The sequence below is a fragment of the Tachysurus fulvidraco genome, chromosome 10 (assembly GCF_022655615.1).
Source record: "Tachysurus fulvidraco isolate hzauxx_2018 chromosome 10, HZAU_PFXX_2.0, whole genome shotgun sequence".
NCBI lineage: Eukaryota > Metazoa > Chordata > Actinopteri > Siluriformes > Bagridae > Tachysurus > Tachysurus fulvidraco.
This window is the reverse complement of record NC_062527.1, coordinates 13924311-13941033: the sequence shown is the minus strand read 5'-3', so window position 1 is coordinate 13941033 and position 16723 is coordinate 13924311. Positions and strand designations below refer to the sequence as shown.

General features: G+C 41.6%; 1 protein-coding gene across 4 annotated transcripts in view; it reads left to right on the top strand.

Moving 5' to 3' along the window:
- Positions 1-16723, top strand: part of LOC113659989 (polycomb group RING finger protein 3) — a 47621-nt gene that overhangs the window by 834 nt on the left and 30064 nt on the right. Inside the window, exon 1 of one of the 4 annotated variants that reach the window (XM_047819504.1) lies at positions 2774-2797. The exons of the other annotated variants lie outside the window; for them this stretch is intronic. The gene's annotated coding sequence lies outside the window, so the exon portion shown is untranslated. Of the gene's footprint in view, positions 1-2773; positions 2798-16723 lie in introns of those variants that run through there. 4 annotated transcript variants of the gene reach the window in all.

Here is a 16723-nt window from a genome sequence, read left to right as displayed (position 1 = left end):
CCGTAAAAACATCATGATGTCCGATTATTAGAGAGAAAGTTTGCCTGGAAGCATCATGACTGTCTCTATGCTGATTCAGGAAAACAACTCACCATCATTATATCCCCCATTTTATATCGATAAGTAGTGCATTATCAGAACTGTCAGTCATCACATCATCTGTACACGTTACACACACTACTGCTGCTGTATAGTGTACAAAAGCACAACACTACACAATACTATTTACACTACAGTGCACTCTCGCACTTTATGTACATTACTGATCTGTCATATGTTCTGTATTCGTATTTTATACTTGTACTGTCTGTATTGTCTTGTGTAGTCTGTTTTGTCTTGTCTTGTAAACCCCAAGCTAAATGTATAGTATAAGTGTTATTTACGTCTGGACTTTTGAGAGCCGTAAACAGCTGGAACCGAATTCCTTGTGTGTGTCAACATCAACAAACTTGGCCAATAAACCTGATTCTGATTCAGATGTGTATATCATCATCACATATACACACAGACACAGCATACTTGATTTGATTTCCTGATTTCCAAGGATTCTGATCGATCCTTGTTTTGACACGATTGAGTAAAAGTGACCTAATATTAAAGGTACAGTTTAACGAACTCAGGAATTTCTCAAGTGGGATTAATTTAGTTGCCATTTGAATTTATCAAGTACAACATCCCCAACTTTATATTGCTATATTCTCATTTATAGCAATTAGCAAACATTATCCAGGGCACTCTGTTGAATTGGTTAGTTGTCTTCTTTCCTGGCAGATAAAATGTCATATTGTGTGGGAATTTGTGATTTTATTTTTTCCCCATTTCATGATGCCCTTTTTTACATGGTTACGCTATTATGTTGAAAACAAAGTCAGTGTTCTTTCTTTAACTGTTTAAAAAATGACCCCCGTGCTACACTCTCGAGGGTGTTTCAGTGGTTCCTTTGAATAGTTCCTTGAAACGCTTTTGGAAAACCCGAAATTTCCTATTTGCACTTTTTCTACTTTCATATCAGGCTCAGCTTTTTCTTAACAAGGATGTTAAAGTGTAACATGGGAAACCTATTTGTTAAGGAAACCCTCAATTTCCAGCTGACTTGAATAACCCAGACAGACCAACAGGGTCATCCAGCACCAGAGCGTTTTAAAGGCTTATTGAACAGATGAATTTTTAGACCGTGTTGAAGACAGTCGGGATCTCAGCAGCTCAGAGATTCAGGCGTTGTTCATTACACCACCTGACAGCTGGTACAGAGAAGAGTCTTCATGCTCATCTTCAGAATGCGATTCAGGTGGCTGGTTAAGTCAAAATGTCCTTTTGTCTCAAGTTTGTGAATGCTTGAGGTGCAGATCAGGATGTGAATACTGCAAATATTAGGGTTTTCAATCTAATGTGTACAGCTACAATAAGCCTGTGGAGGGAATTGATGTTCACCCTGAAGAAAGCATTTCCCGAAGGGACACTAAATAAATAACAACATTTGTGAAATATTTGGGATGTGTTTAGTGATTTTGGTGCTGTATTATACTTATTCCTGTATTTAATAGCAGAAAACTTGGTCCCATTAAAATCCTTTTTACAAGAAAGTGTAAAACGTTCGATATTCACTCACCGTTATTTAAGTAATGCTCACCGGCATATTTATGATATACTCAATGTACAAGTGGTGGAGACTGCAAATGTTAAAGAATGCAGTGCATCTATATGACACAGTGAATAACAGAATAACAGACTCTGCTCATCTTGTTAGTTGCCTACCGGATGACGAGTGTGATGCCGTTGATGGTGGTGTTAATGTAAAAGCTGAAGCTTTAGAATGTGATCTTTTGGCACAGAGTGTACAGATGAAGAGGTGAGGGAGCTGGGCAAACTAAAGTGCTGCTGCATCATTCTGTTTAGGTAGGTGGAGATAAAGAGTGTGCTAATGCTGTCTGTATTCAAAGTACCTCAACAGTGGGAAGTCAGAACAGAGCTAGAAATGATGTTTCTGACCTTCATTTTAAAAAAGTTAACTGTGACGAGTGATGCATGTAGACCTCTGAACATCAGCAAACTGTATAATCAGAGTTCTAGATTTTACTTTACTTATTGTTGATGCCGTGAGAAGCCATGTTGGTTTGAACTCAGGGGTTGAGGAGACCGTCCCGGGTTTACGACAGTTGTCTTTCTTTATAAAATACTTTTTGTACACTGTTGAAGATTACATGAAGATTAATTCTAAAAAAATGAATAGGCAAGGCGCACATTTCCTTTAGTGATTCCTTAGTCATTCCTTTAGTGCTTATTGTATTTGTTATTTAAATCTGAAAATTCACTGAAGTAAATAAATCTTATGTCTAAACCATGTATTTGTTATTAGTAAATGCTCATAATATAGGTACTCTGGGTAATTGAAGATAATTCCACCGCTGCTTGCTCGTTCACTTATAAGGAGATAAAGGCACCTGCTGGAAGATCAACCAGGCAGAAGAAGCAATATTCATGCCTTCATGCTGTAGGCTGTGCTTTCCTGGACACATACAACCCTTTTTGCTTACAGTCCTGGTCCTGGAATGAAATCCAGAAATATTGAAATGTGACTTGCAGCATCTTTCCTAGCAAATCCACATCTATGTTCTTCTAATACGGAAGCTTGAGATGAAGTGTGCTGCAATCGTTCGGGTTCTTACTTAATCGTCTGCTGTGACTTGCTCATGTAGGAGTGGACGAGTGAATCAGAATGTGTGGATAAAAAGTGAGCCTGATCAGTGTGAGCGAACAGACAGACCGACAGCAGACCGGAGTAGTGCTCGACGTTCAGGTTCGATTTTCTTCATCTAATGCCCTTTGTGTGTTGTGTGGCACTCTGGTTTGTCAAGGTCGATGCGCTCCTCATTATTTGAGAAGAAAAAGTTCAGAAGTGTTTGTGAGGAGGCGGCCTCGGCTTGCCTGTGTGTTATTGCCACTTCTGACTCGCTGGCATCAGCTGAAAGGTTTTTGGTTGAAACAAAGCTGTGTGTGCAGTCTGCTCTTTCACTGTTTGTCAGGAAAAGCGAGTTCTAAAACGGGTAAAGCCTGTGGTCAGGGGTTAGTCAAGAGACGCAGCTGATATGGATTCTTGATATGGTTCATGTTGGGTGAATTTCTTCTTTCAAAGGTCAACCAAATGTTTGTTGGGACAAAGCTAGACATCTAAATGTATTTATTATATTTGTCCGGAGACTAAAGCCTGAGCTTTGGTTTTAAAACAATTAAGTGTGATGTTTAAGCTAGTGTACATGGCCATCTGTGGAGAACTGTTCTCATTGACAGAGCAAAAGATGCGCCTGAACTATCAAGTTACTCTAAATAAATGTCTTGTTTTATAGAACACACTCACAATCGTGCTGTTGTCCTGAACGTCAGAACGCTGGTGTTTAACTTTAGCCTTTTCGCAGCTGTTCTGATATTCAATTAATCAGCAAGTCTGTGAGCGTGATTTTTCTTTATCTTTTTTGCTTATTTCACAAATCTGGTTGGTTGGTAGGTGTTGATTCATTTTCTCGAACATTTTAAATATTCAAATTCAAGTCACCGGCGTACAGTATATTAGTGCGCTTGGTTAAACGCTGTCATTTCCCACATCAGGATGTTTGAGGTGAGAAGTAGGGGAAGAAACCTGGGCACTTCCACCAATGTCTTTTGTTTGAGTGTGTAAAGCTTGTAGAATCTACTTTAAATGCAGTTTTACAGTTACAGGACTGAGTGACTATAATGAACTTCAAAAATCCTTTCAGTATTAAGTTTTGGTCTGAAATTGCAGAACAGCAGGAACAGCAGACAATAACGATTAGCTTAGCAACAAGCTGGCCGGATAACGTTAGTGAACTGTAATGTTGATGATTGCCTTCTTAATCCAGTGATTAGTACAGTATGGTCTGTGTCATGGTTTCAGACAAATACAGTGTGTGTATTAACTGATCTAAAGTAAGTACACAGCAGAGCAGTGTGTTTGCTCGGCTACATCGATTTGACCTAAGTCCGTAAATCAACTGCTTGAAATTTTCAGCTTTTATTGAATATAGGAATGCAGCGCAGTCATTTCTCTAGTACCCATCTAGTATTTCTTAACATTTATAAAAGGAGTCCCCAGTGTACACCATCAACACCAGTAAACACCACTAAAGCTGTTCCTTTACGTTTTCCATCAAGTCTTCAGGACAGATGACCTGCATGGGTTTGCAGATGATCCACAACATTCACTACCGATGGAGTAAAAAGGATGATCAGCTAAAAAAAAAAAAACTAAAAGATTAAAAGAAAAAATTATGCGATGGATAAACTTTTTAGGAAACTATTAACTTGTGTTCCAACTCATCATGTAGATTATGACATCCCTGTTGATTACATTTCCTATGACGCCACTTCCCGTTGTGTTTCATTTGTTACATTTATTTTTTTTGTATCAAACAGGAACATACATTCACCGATATTCCAAATGCGGGATAATGTAATCATATTTTATTACATCATCAAATGCTAAACGAGTCAGTGAGTGCCATCTAGCAGTGAGTTGATGGAGCTGTGCGTTACGCTCCTGCCGAGGGCCTCTTCCTCTCCCTCCGTGGCTTGCGTGGGTGTTGGGAAGCCTTGTGATTTGTACGCATGAATGTTTTGAATGAACGCCTTGATCAAGCCGTTTATTTGTTTTCCGGCGTGTCAGATGCAGGGCCGCTCAAGGAGCTCTGTGTCAGTTTGTTTATCTCCTGAATGCACACTGTGTGCCACTGTGTATAGCTGCTAAATGATGTGATAAGCCGTCGTTGCTAACAAATTCATGCTTCTTGTACTGATTTCTTTCAACGTGCCTAAACGTGACATACCCACAATCCACCGCCTCGTTCGCTATCTCGCGTGCGGTATTATTTTTTTCCACGCTACCTAAATGTAGGTGGGGATATTTCTAATATCCTGAGTCACAGGAGCCTGCATGCTGCAATTTGCTCTTCATTGTTGCTGAACCGCAGAGACAGCGCTCATGCATGCTGTGCTGTACGTGTGGTTAAGTGTGTGTGTGTGTAGGTATCAGCTTCTATAGCATTTTCAGTGTATTTGGTAATATTACTAACTGATCTTTTTTTTCCCAATTCAAACACTACACTTAGGCAGTTTTTTCGCAGTGTTTGTGCTCCTGAATAAAACTCTCTGTATCTGAAGCCAGCACCTTTTCTCAGCATAATTTCTTTAAATATGAAGCTCGGAGCAGTTGCCCTAAATCGGATTTTATGAAACCAGTAATCCAGGGAGTAATCAAGTAAATGTGTTTTTAAATACCATAAGTATCGAATAAAACAAGATGACGAGTGCTGTTCTGGGAAGAGTGTCAACACCGGGATGCTGTGATGTGATGTCCGATGTGAAGTGGGATGAATGTTGCCACCTGAACTGCTTTTCTCATAGTATTTGTACGGTTCTTTTTTTTGCCTTTGAATTCAAGACAGATCGTCTGCTCTTCTGATGAATCTCAGGGAAATCGCAAGCAAGACTGCTGATGAAATGACCCAAACAGGGTCAAGGGCACAAAAAAATATCTGAAATGTTTTTATATTTTTTAAAGGTATTAAACAAACTAAAAAAACTTGTTTGAAGGCATCAACGTTATCAATGGCATATGCATCAAGTTCTGAGTTTGTTTTTATCAATTAAAGATTGACTTCTTATTTTGTTAGTCAGTGATGTAGGATGTCTCTGAGATGAGTTAGTCTGTGTTCTGTCTAGTGCTGTAACAGCTATAGACTCCAACCTCCTCTCCAACCTCTACCTGTTACAGCTAATGAGAGACAGTACAGCGTGTCCTTTTTCTTACAAACCACAAATCCTCTGCCCTGAAGACTTTTCTGTGAAGGAAAACATAAAAAAAGGATTTCTTTCTCACTGAGTCTTCTCACAACTGATAAACACAAGTGTCGTCACTGTACAGTTACATGTATTTTTATTTAGTTAAGTCCCTGTGAACTCCAAAACAAGCGTCTACCTGAAAAGGCGCTTCAGGTTAAACCTGTGATTTCATTTACACCAAATGAATTCATCAATACCAAATTAGTAGTTTGTTTTTTCAACAGTGCTGTTGTAGGGACCTGTCGTGCTAAACGTGGGCAATCTTGCTATTGTGGGCATTTTTAAGTACTGCTTGTTAATCATCACTCCAAATTAGTGAAGGCTGCTTAGGTACTGTAGTAAGGATTTATAAGAGGTTTCTGAGTGATTTCTCAGGTTCTGTATACAAGAGGCAAAGGCATAAACATTAGACATTAGAGAGACATGGTGGAGGTGGTGTGTTTTATTTTAAATTACTGTTTGTTTGTTTGTTTGTTTGTTTATTTAAGCCTCTTTGTGTGTGTTTGTGTGTATTGTGCAGTTTGTGTGTCTGTGTTGTGTCCGTTTTGTGTGTGTGTGTTTGCCACTCTGGAAGTATTATTGAAATAAACCCAGGCATGTGGTTATTATTTGATGTTATTTTTTGCTGTGCGTGTGTGTTGCTGCAGCTCAAGCTACTGAGCATGAGTCACATCCAGTCCGTTTCGTTTAAATGATCGCTCATGCACCAAACCCAAGCAAGCCAATAGTGCACGAATAGAGAGGTTTGAGTACAAACTATCAGACAACATTAAAGCACAAACACCCGAGCTTTCCCACGGCAACAACATACAGCCCGAGCTCAACACTGCAGACCGGACAGTGTGTTTACACACACACACACACCATGAACAGCTTCTTTCCAGCTGCAGTCAGACTGATGACGAAAGACTTAATGCAAGGACAGAATATGTCTGCCTCATTTCTGTAAGCTCTTACCTCTTTCATACAGAGACCTGCTGCTAAATTTACTCGTTGCATAATGAGCTGTGTATAGGTACACGTGTCTGTTATACCTTAGTTTATTTTCCTTCCTCACACCTTACCATTAGACGATGCAGCATATTGTATTTTATTTTCATTCATTGCATTTTTAATTTGTATTCTTGTTTTTTTTCCAATATATTTTATAGCCTTTATATATGTACAACCTTACATCTCTCTTTTTATTGTTTATTATTACTATTGGGTTAATCCTTTTGTCTCTTCTGCTGACTAATGGCTTTCCACAAAAAATTGTCTGCAGTCATAATGTATGTAAGTGTACAAATGGCAAATTAAGCTCTTGATTCTTGGCTGGGTTACAAACAGCATGGTAAGTAGAGTGAACAGCACCATTACGTTCGACCCTGTGTAGGGCACAAACAAAGTGAATTTGGGATTCAGCTCAAGTAGAAGATGGAAGAGTGTAACGTCTATTTAAAAAGAGAAGGACAGTTTAGTGGACTGTCACTTGGGCTGAATAAATTTTTTTACAGGATATATTTTGGTAATTGTCCAAACAGATACTGAATTATAAGTCAGAGAGAGCGAGTGTGTGTCCGAGAGAGAGCGAGTGTGTGTCCGAGAGAGAGCGAGTGTGTGTCCGAGAGAGAGCGAGTGTGTGTCCGAGAGAGAGCGAGTGTGTGTCCGAGAGAGAGCGAGTGTGTGTCCGAGAGAGAGCGAGTGTGTGTCCGAGAGAGAGCGAGTGTGTGTCCGAGAGAGAGCGAGTGTGTGTCCGAGAGAGAGCGAGTGTGTGTCCGAGAGAGAGCGAGTGTGTGTCCGAGAGAGAGCGAGTGTGTGTCCGAGAGAGAGCGAGTGTGTGTCCGAGAGAGAGCGAGTGTGTGTCCGAGAGAGAGCGAGTGTGTGTCCGAGAGAGAGCGAGCGTGTGTCCGAGAGAGAGCGAGTGTGTGTCCGAGAGAGAGCGAGTGTGTGTCCGAGAGAGAGCGAGTGTGTGTCCGAGAGAGAGCGAGTGTGTGTCCGAGAGAGAGCGAGTGTGTGTCCGAGAGAGAGCGAGTGTGTGTCCGAGAGAGAGCGAGTGTGTGTCCGAGAGAGAGCGAGTGTGTGTCCGAGAGAGAGCGAGTGTGTGTCCGAGAGAGAGCGAGTGTGTGTCCGAGAGAGAGCGAGTGTGTGTCCGAGAGAGAGACTGTGTGTGTCCCGGAGAGAGAGAGAGAGACTGTGTGTCTCTGAGAGAGAGAGAGAGAGACTGTGTGTCTCTGAGAGAGAGAGAGAGAGACTGTGTGTCTCTGAGAGAGAGAGAGAGAGACTGTGTGTCTCTGAGAGAGAGAGAGAGAGACTGTGTGTCTCTGAGAGAGAGAGAGAGAGACTGTGTGTCTCTGAGAGAGAGAGAGAGAGACTGTGTGTCTCTGAGAGAGAGAGAGAGAGACTGTGTGTCTCTGAGAGAGAGAGAGAGAGAGACTGTGTGTCTCTGAGAGAGAGAGAGAGAGAGAGACTGTGTGTCTCTGAGAGAGAGAGAGAGAGAGAGAGACTGTGTGTCTCTGAGAGCGAGAGAGAGACTGTGTGTCTCTGAGAGCGAGAGAGAGACTGTGTGTCTCTGAGAGCGAGAGAGAGACTGTGTGTCTCTGAGAGCGAGAGAGAGACTGTGTGTCTCTGAGAGCGAGAGAGAGACTGTGTGTCTCTGAGAGCGAGAGAGAGAGACTGTGTGTCTCTGAGAGCGAGAGAGAGAGACTGTGTGTCTCTGAGAGCGAGAGAGAGAGACTGTGTGTCTCTGAGAGCGAGAGAGAGAGACTGTGTGTCTCTGAGAGCGAGAGAGAGAGACTGTGTGTCTCTGAGAGCGAGAGAGAGAGACTGTGTGTCTCTGAGAGCGAGAGAGAGAGACTGTGTGTCTCTGAGAGCGAGAGAGAGAGACTGTGTGTCTCTGAGAGCGAGAGAGAGAGACTGTGTGTCTCTGAGAGCGAGAGAGAGAGACTGTGTGTCTCTGAGAGCGAGAGAGAGAGACTGTGTGTCTCTGAGAGCGAGAGAGAGAGACTGTGTGTCTCTGAGAGCGAGAGAGAGAGACTGTGTGTCTCTGAGAGCGAGAGAGAGAGACTGTGTGTCTCTGAGAGCGAGAGAGAGAGACTGTGTGTCTCTGAGAGCGAGAGAGAGAGACTGTGTGTCTCTGAGAGCGAGAGAGAGAGACTGTGTGTCTCTGAGAGCGAGAGAGAGAGACTGTGTGTCTCTGAGAGCGAGAGAGAGAGACTGTGTGTCTCTGAGAGCGAGAGAGAGAGACTGTGTGTCTCTGAGAGCGAGAGAGAGAGACTGTGTGTCTCTGAGAGCGAGAGAGAGAGACTGTGTGTCTCTGAGAGCGAGAGAGAGAGACTGTGTGTCTCTGAGAGCGAGAGAGAGAGACTGTGTGTCTCCGAGAGAGAGAGAGAGAGAGAGAGAGAGAGAGAGACTGTGTGTCTCCGAGAGAGAGAGAGAGAGACTGTGTGTCTCCGAGAGAGAGAGAGAGAGACTGTGTGTCTCCGAGAGAGAGAGAGAGAGACTGTGTGTCTCCGAGAGAGAGAGAGAGAGAGAGAGAGAGACTGTGTCTCCGAGAGAGAGAGAGAGAGAGAGACTGTGTGTCTCCGAGAGAGAGAGAGAGAGAGAGACTGTGTGTCTCCGAGAGAGAGAGAGAGAGAGAGAGAGAGACTGTGTGTCTCCGAGAGAGAGAGAGAGAGACTGTGTGTCTCCGAGAGAGAGAGAGAGAGACTGTGTGTCTCCGAGAGAGAGAGAGACTGTGTGTCTCCGAGAGAGAGAGAGAGAGAGAGAGAGAGACTGTGTGTCTCCGAGAGAGAGACTGTGTGTCTCCGAGAGAGAGAGAGAGACTGTGTGTCTCCGAGAGAGAGACTGTGTGTCTCCGAGAGAGAGACTGTGTGTCTCCGAGAGAGAGAGAGAGAGAGAGACTGTGTGTCTCCGAGAGAGAGACTGTGTGTCTCCGAGAGAGAGAGAGAGAGACTGTGTGTCTCCGAGAGAGAGAGAGAGAGAGAGACTGTGTGTCTCCGAGAGAGAGAGAGACTGTGTGTCTCCGAGAGAGAGACTGTGTGTCTCCGAGAGAGAGACTGTGTGTCTCCGAGAGAGAGAGAGAGAGAGAGAGAGACTGTGTGTCTCCGAGAGAGAGAGAGAGAGAGAGAGAGAGAGAGAGAGAGAGACTGTGTGTCTCCGAGAGAGAGAGAGAGACTGTGTGTCTCCGAGAGAGAGAGAGAGAGAGAGACTGTGTGTCTCCGAGAGAGAGAGAGAGAGAGAGAGAGAGAGAGAGAGAATGTGTGTCTCCGAGAGAGAGAGAGAGAGAGAGACTGTGTGTCTCAGAGAGAGAGACTGTGTGTGTGTGTGTGTGTGTGTGTGTGTGTGTGTGTGTGTGTGTGTGTGTGTGTGTGTGTGTGTGTGTGATCAACACAAACTAGCACAAGCCTCAATGAACTTTGTGCACTTTAAGTCACATATAAAGACTCTGGGGTAATGAAGTGTATATTCATGGTGCTCAGTGCTCGCTGAACTAAAGTGCTCTCAGTCATGACACTTTCTTTGCCTGTTCATTTCACTGAAGGAAATGAGCACCGTATCAGACAGGTACCTGGTACCAGTATCGATATTGAGGCATCATTATTCAGCTCACCGCTAATAGAAATTCTTATTTCTTAGGGCTGGTTTTAGCTCCATCTGTATGGTCTGGTTTTAGCTACATGTCATATTGCTTGCTTGGTAATATAAATAGCTGTGACATGTGGGATTAGAGTTAATGTACTAAGCTGAACCACGATGTCTGGAGGAATAATACGGTAATTATGACACTCCTCTGCTCTCTCGATCTGCCTGATCAATCCTGATGCCTTACTTCTGCTTGGAGTCTCATCACTGTTGAGGGCAGCTCCACATGGACAGCCTGGAGATAGCTGGGATTTCTGTAGATGGTAGCACTTAGAAACCATGCCGATGGCTTTAGGATTGCAGTAACCACATTTCACGTATCCATTAGACTTCATTTTAAAACTAGAATGACTTTCCTTTTTAGACAGCTGCACTTTTTGACCATATAGCACGCGGTAATCGTTTCACCCAGATAAGGATGTGTTTCCTTTTGAGTCCGGTTCCTCTCAAGGTTACTTCCTCATGTCTCTCAAATCTATTGCCTTAATTTATGTTTCTGTGACGCTGTTTTGTGACTTTGTCCATTGTTATAAACTCTATACACATAAAAAGGATTTGAATTGAATTGTTTGAGAGATTAATTAGTATAGCAGAGTTCTTGGCCTGAAGCCATGCTGAAACGAGAGCCTGATCCCATCACATACTGATTGTACGTTCACGCCACTGTGAGTAAATGAACAGCCACCATTGTTGTCAGTGAGAGCATTAGCATCTTGTGCTTTGCTGATATAATCACTGCCAGGGTGAGTAAACACTTGTAGTTTCATTCACCTTTCTGACTGTTTTGCCCTTTTTGCTCTCAGCTCAGTTGTATGATGCCTGAAGATTATTACCAGTTTCTCATCAGTAAAGCTCTGGGGTGCAGTTTGGGAAATCTCTGCGCGTGCTATTAGGAAATCCGTGTGTTGATGAAAGGTTACTTCCTCCATATATTGCTTTCTGTTTTCATTCCAATTTTCTTTATTTTTCTCTGTTTTTGATTTTGTATTTTGTTGTTGTGTGCGGTTCATTTAAGGACTTAAATCCCAAAACATTGCTTCCAAAATAATGCAGTTAGTAACCTTTAATAAACATAAAACCTAGGCATGGCCTATTGACCATGACCATGTCTGCTGTATCAGTGCTTGGACCCCTGCTGAAGTGATACAGCAGAGGGGTTTCATTATGGTTAAACTAAAGTCCCATTATATATCTACCTATTGCAAATTAGTAATAATTTGCAGACCTGCCACAATTAAAATAAGTGTTAATTAATCTGCTGTTATTTATGTGGTTCATTTATTTAAAGTAAGATACATAATTGTTTATCATACTGCTAATACTGCAGTTTAATCCACACCCCAATGGCGAGCTGGAACCTGTGAGAGGTCCGAATGCTCCCACAATAAAATCCTGCACAGCATTGTGCAGTTTCAGCATCACCAAGGTTTTTAATTTACTGATGAATTAAGTTGTTTTAAACACTGACAGTCAACAGCTTATTTCAATTTTCCAGCCGTGTTTCCAGCCCGTCTTGTTCCCGATGGTCACATAATTATTACACCGAAAAAAATTTCCACAGAAAATATTTAAGCTAAGTGATAATAAATGGTATCTTTTTGTTTTTGACTAAAAGCTAACTGCTGAATATTTCCCATCAAATAATGCATACCATAATAGTATTTGATTCTAATCATTTCAGTTGAATGGTGATTTTGAAGCAGTGAACACTATTTGCTTTATGGTTCTATGCCACTGATGCACCATTAACCAGTCTTTGCTGCCTGCCTCGTTACCCGATTTGTTCCACCGGCCTTGTTACCTGATACGTGTTACCTGCCTCATTATCGGATCTGCGGCGCCTGCCTCGGCACCCGATCTGCGTCTACTACTGTGGTTCACTGCCTAAACTGTAACTTAGATGATTTATACTGTGTCATCAACATTCTATGCTACTTGTTTTGCAAAAAAACCTCAGTGAACACAAATACCTGTTTGTGGGGGCACGGTGGCTTAGTGGTTAGCACGTTCGCCTCACACCTCCAGGGTCGGGGTTCGATTCCCGCATCCGCCTTGTGTGTGCGGAGTTTGCATGTTCTCCCTGTGCCTCGGGGGTTTCCTCCGGGTTCTCCGGTTTCCTCCCACGGTCCAAAGACATGCATGGTAGGTTGCTTGGCATCTCTGGAAAATTGTCCGTAGTGCGTGAGTGAATGACAGTGTGTGCACCTGCGATGGGTTGGCACTCCAGGGTGTATCCTGCCTTGATGCCCGAAGACGCCTGAGATTGGTACAGGCTCCCCGTGACCCAGGTAGTTCGGATAAGCGGTAGAAAATGAATGAGAGTGAGAGAGATAAGTCCAAATATTCAGAGTCTGTTGTAGTTTTAGTCATGGATTTAATATGCATTAATAAGTTAGACAACTAACATTTAAAAAGTGTCAGTTATGGTGTTAATTTAATGTTTGTTAATTAAGATTTATTAATGCTCATGTTCATGATTTGTTCATGCAGAAGATAACATTAATTAGAGGAACTGTAAAGTGTTTACAGCTTTTATTTTTAGTGCATAATAACATTTATATGGTGCAGTAAATGCTTTGCTTGTCTATAATTAATGCTTTGTACAAGGTCACACACTAAGGCTGCTTGTTTAAAAGCTGTAAATGATTTTTTTATTTGCTTTGACCCATGGAAGAGCGTTTTTCAAGGAAACGCCATCTGTTACTTTGGGCTCTTTAGAATTTTACATGTGAACTCAGATTGTCCAAAGAAAAATCGTTTGTCTTAGTTGGACCAGCTGAACCCAGAGCCCTCATTCATGGATGTGGATGTGTGTGTTTGTGTTTGTGTGCGTATGCCAGTGTCTGCTTGTTCAGCAGCGCTGCTGTGGACAACACTGGGTCCTTTGTGAGAGTATGTGGGTGAGAGTCTGCATGCAAGGTGGTAAGTGCTGGTTAAAGGAGCGAGCCCATGTGTAATCCTTTGTGCAGATCTTCCTCACCTCTGGAACATGAGCCAGGGTTTATAAGAGGTCAGTTTCCGTGTGGTTCTTTAGAAAGTGCACATACATGCCAGCATTTTCTGTCATCTAGTGTGTGTGTGTGCATGTGTGTGTGTGCATGTGTGTGTGCATGTGTGTGTGCATGTGTGTTCATGTGCGTGTGTGTTTACTTCTCCGTGTGTTTAAGGTTTTAGTGTGTCTGCATCTGAAGTATCTGAACACTCTGGTACATGTCACAAGATCCAATTAGACCGGTGGCTTAGTGGTTAGCAAGTTCACCTCACACCTCCAGGGTTGGGGGTTCGATTCCCGCCTCCGCCTTGTGTGTGTGGAGTTTGCATGTTCTCCCCGTGCCTCGGGGGTTTCCTCTGGGTACTCCGGTTTCCTCCCCCGGTCCAAAGACATGCATAGTAGGTTGATTGGCATCTCTGGAAAATTGTCCGTAGTGTGTGATTGCATGAGTGAAGAAGAGTGTGTGTGCCTGCGATGGGTTGGCACTCCGTCCAGGGTGTATCCTGCCTTGATGCCTGAGATAGGCACAGGCTCCCCGTGACCCGAGAAGTTCGGATAAGTGGTAGAAAAAGAATGAATGAATTAACCGATTCTGCAGCACTGAGGAAGAAATATTTTCAAAATATTTTGAAAATAGTCCAAAGAAAAAAAAAGACTGACGCCAGGGTATAACTTGTATGTTAAAATCCAGGGAAAATATTCAGAATGAGCAAGTAAAGTTTTTTAAACAGATAATAATTAAAAGTGCACTTTTCTTTAATTATTGATTGATTTATTTTGGAGTATTTCATCTGTCATTTACTCTGGTATTCAGGGATATTTTTGATTCATCCCAGTGACACAGAGTCTTTTGATTCGATTCAACAAAAAAGATTTATATTGATTTGTTCAGTGACCCTTGTTGTTTTTGTTATGAAATGTGCAAGACTAGAAATCTACTGAGACTTGAAAAATGGCATTTAGTGTCTACTTTTCTATACTTTGCAAACTACTCAATCTGAAGAGGTGATATTTATTGTGTAAAGGTCATCAATCAATACATATTCATACATTGTAATTCTACTTTGTGCAGAGATATAAAACTTTTTTAAGCCCCTTGCTACCCTTCTCTCCTCATATTAATTGAATGAACATCATTCAATAATAACAATATTAATCAGTCAGAAACTGAGTTTTGTTTCCTTCAGTTTGTACTGAACCACATATCAAATTCATACTGAATCAATACAGCTCTTGTTCAGACTCAACTCAGACTCATGCCCATTAAGAAGTTTGTTAAATCACCTGTTTTACACGCCTGAGAATTAAATGAATGAAAAATATATGAATTAAAAGTAAATGATTCGTTCACTTAAAAGATTTATTCAGAATTTGAAGACTCACTATGCCTTTATTTTGTAAAGCTGCTGATTCATGTTTTCCTTTATATCTCTGCTTGATTACTTTTCACTTTTAATTATAATATCGTGAAATATTGCTGAAAGAACACCATTTTGATGATTTGTAGTAAAATTGCATGCAATCGTTTCTGATATTTTTGCAATGCAACAAACCCGATAACTAAAATAAATCCGATAAGCCGTTATTAGCTGGATGTTGTACTGTGATGAGTTTCCTGATTTTAGGAAAGATGTTATAGTTCTCTAGTTTACAGAAAGCTCCACAGGGTATCTGCTTGAGACCGATGAAGAAACTTGTGTGATGTAGTCGAAGTTGGGGAACTGCAAAATGCAAAAAAGATAAAATAAAATAAAAAAAGGCTTTTCTAGCAGCTCTATTTCAAATGTAGATGTATAAAGTGGTGTTCTGTTACACGAATATCAGGAAGAAAACTAGTAATCTGATGGAGCTTGAATAGATCTGTCAGGACGGATGAGGGATGAATATTACCACAGAGAGGATCCAAATCTGTACTGCAACACGATCTTACAAAAGGCCGCTTTATAGTGCACTCAGCGTTAAGCAGACTATCAAATTCAGCAAGATTTCCATTGTGTGCAGTGGTTTGTAAGGACACCGCCTAATCTCACACGTTCCTAATGAGAAGTTTCTGCTGCTGACGAATGTGCTTCCATGCATGCTGCCTTGTTCCTGACAAAAACGACTGGCTGTGTTTAGGAAACTGGATCACTTTTAACCTGGGAACCAGACCAGCATCAATCTCCATGTGGCAAGATCACCTGGACAGACAGGACGCTAGCTGGTCACTTTGTGGTATAATATTGTACCCGCAGACATCCAGAGATGAGCTAGCTATTTTGCCCCAGCATTATTTTTCTCACTGATATTGCATGTCCCTCTGGGAGATTAGCAAGCGCAGGCATTTACATGTCCTGACCCAGAGCCTATGGATGTGTTTTAGCACCGGCTCAGCAGTAAGGAAGTCTAGCGTCTTGTATAATAGGACATTGAATTTAAACAAAATGTATGTATACAAAGTGAAAAATCCACATTCAGAAGTTTAAGTGGTAAAGAATTCCACTTTGTTAAAGGGACATAAACAAATGGCAAGATGAAGATGATCTGATGGGCTCAATATCATCATCTCTTACCACTTAGATTTTCTCTTTAAAAACTAAATCAGAAAACAACTAAAACTTTTATTACAGAATCGTTAAATTAAGAAGTATAGATATGCAGCACAGCGTATCTGATCCTGAAATGTGAGGATCTGATCCTTGTGTACGAGTGTGGTGTTTTTTTTAAATAAATATATTTAATCGTATTTTTTAATTCATTCATTTCTTTTTAATTAGTCTTGGTTTCTGTGTTGGTGGCATTGTACAAATTGATGGCTGTTGTGCTGATGTGCACGATTGTTGTGTTGACCTGCGCAACATCGTCTGTTTTGAGAGGTTAGAAATGCTCCATCAGCTGCACTGGGCCCCTTGTGAACAGGCCTGCGATCATCTGTCTCAGGAATAAATATCACTCATTTTAATTAAAAGAAACTTTTTTATGAATAGTAAACAAGTTGTGTATATATCAGAAAACTATACACTTTTTTACTGTGTTTATTATCTTGGGTTATTAATGCAATTGGGCAATCATACTGTTTTATTCCACTCATTAACAGATCTGAAGAGCTGAAATAAAATGCCCTTTTGGGTCACATTCAGTCTCGTCTGCTTCCACAGCTCTTTGTTATATAGTGAGTAAATTGTAGTCTAATGACATCAGGGAGTCTTCTGGTTTATCACTGTTTTTGAGCAGTTGTTAAAGGGGAAAGTCCTCTGGATGTTCAGCATCAGTTTA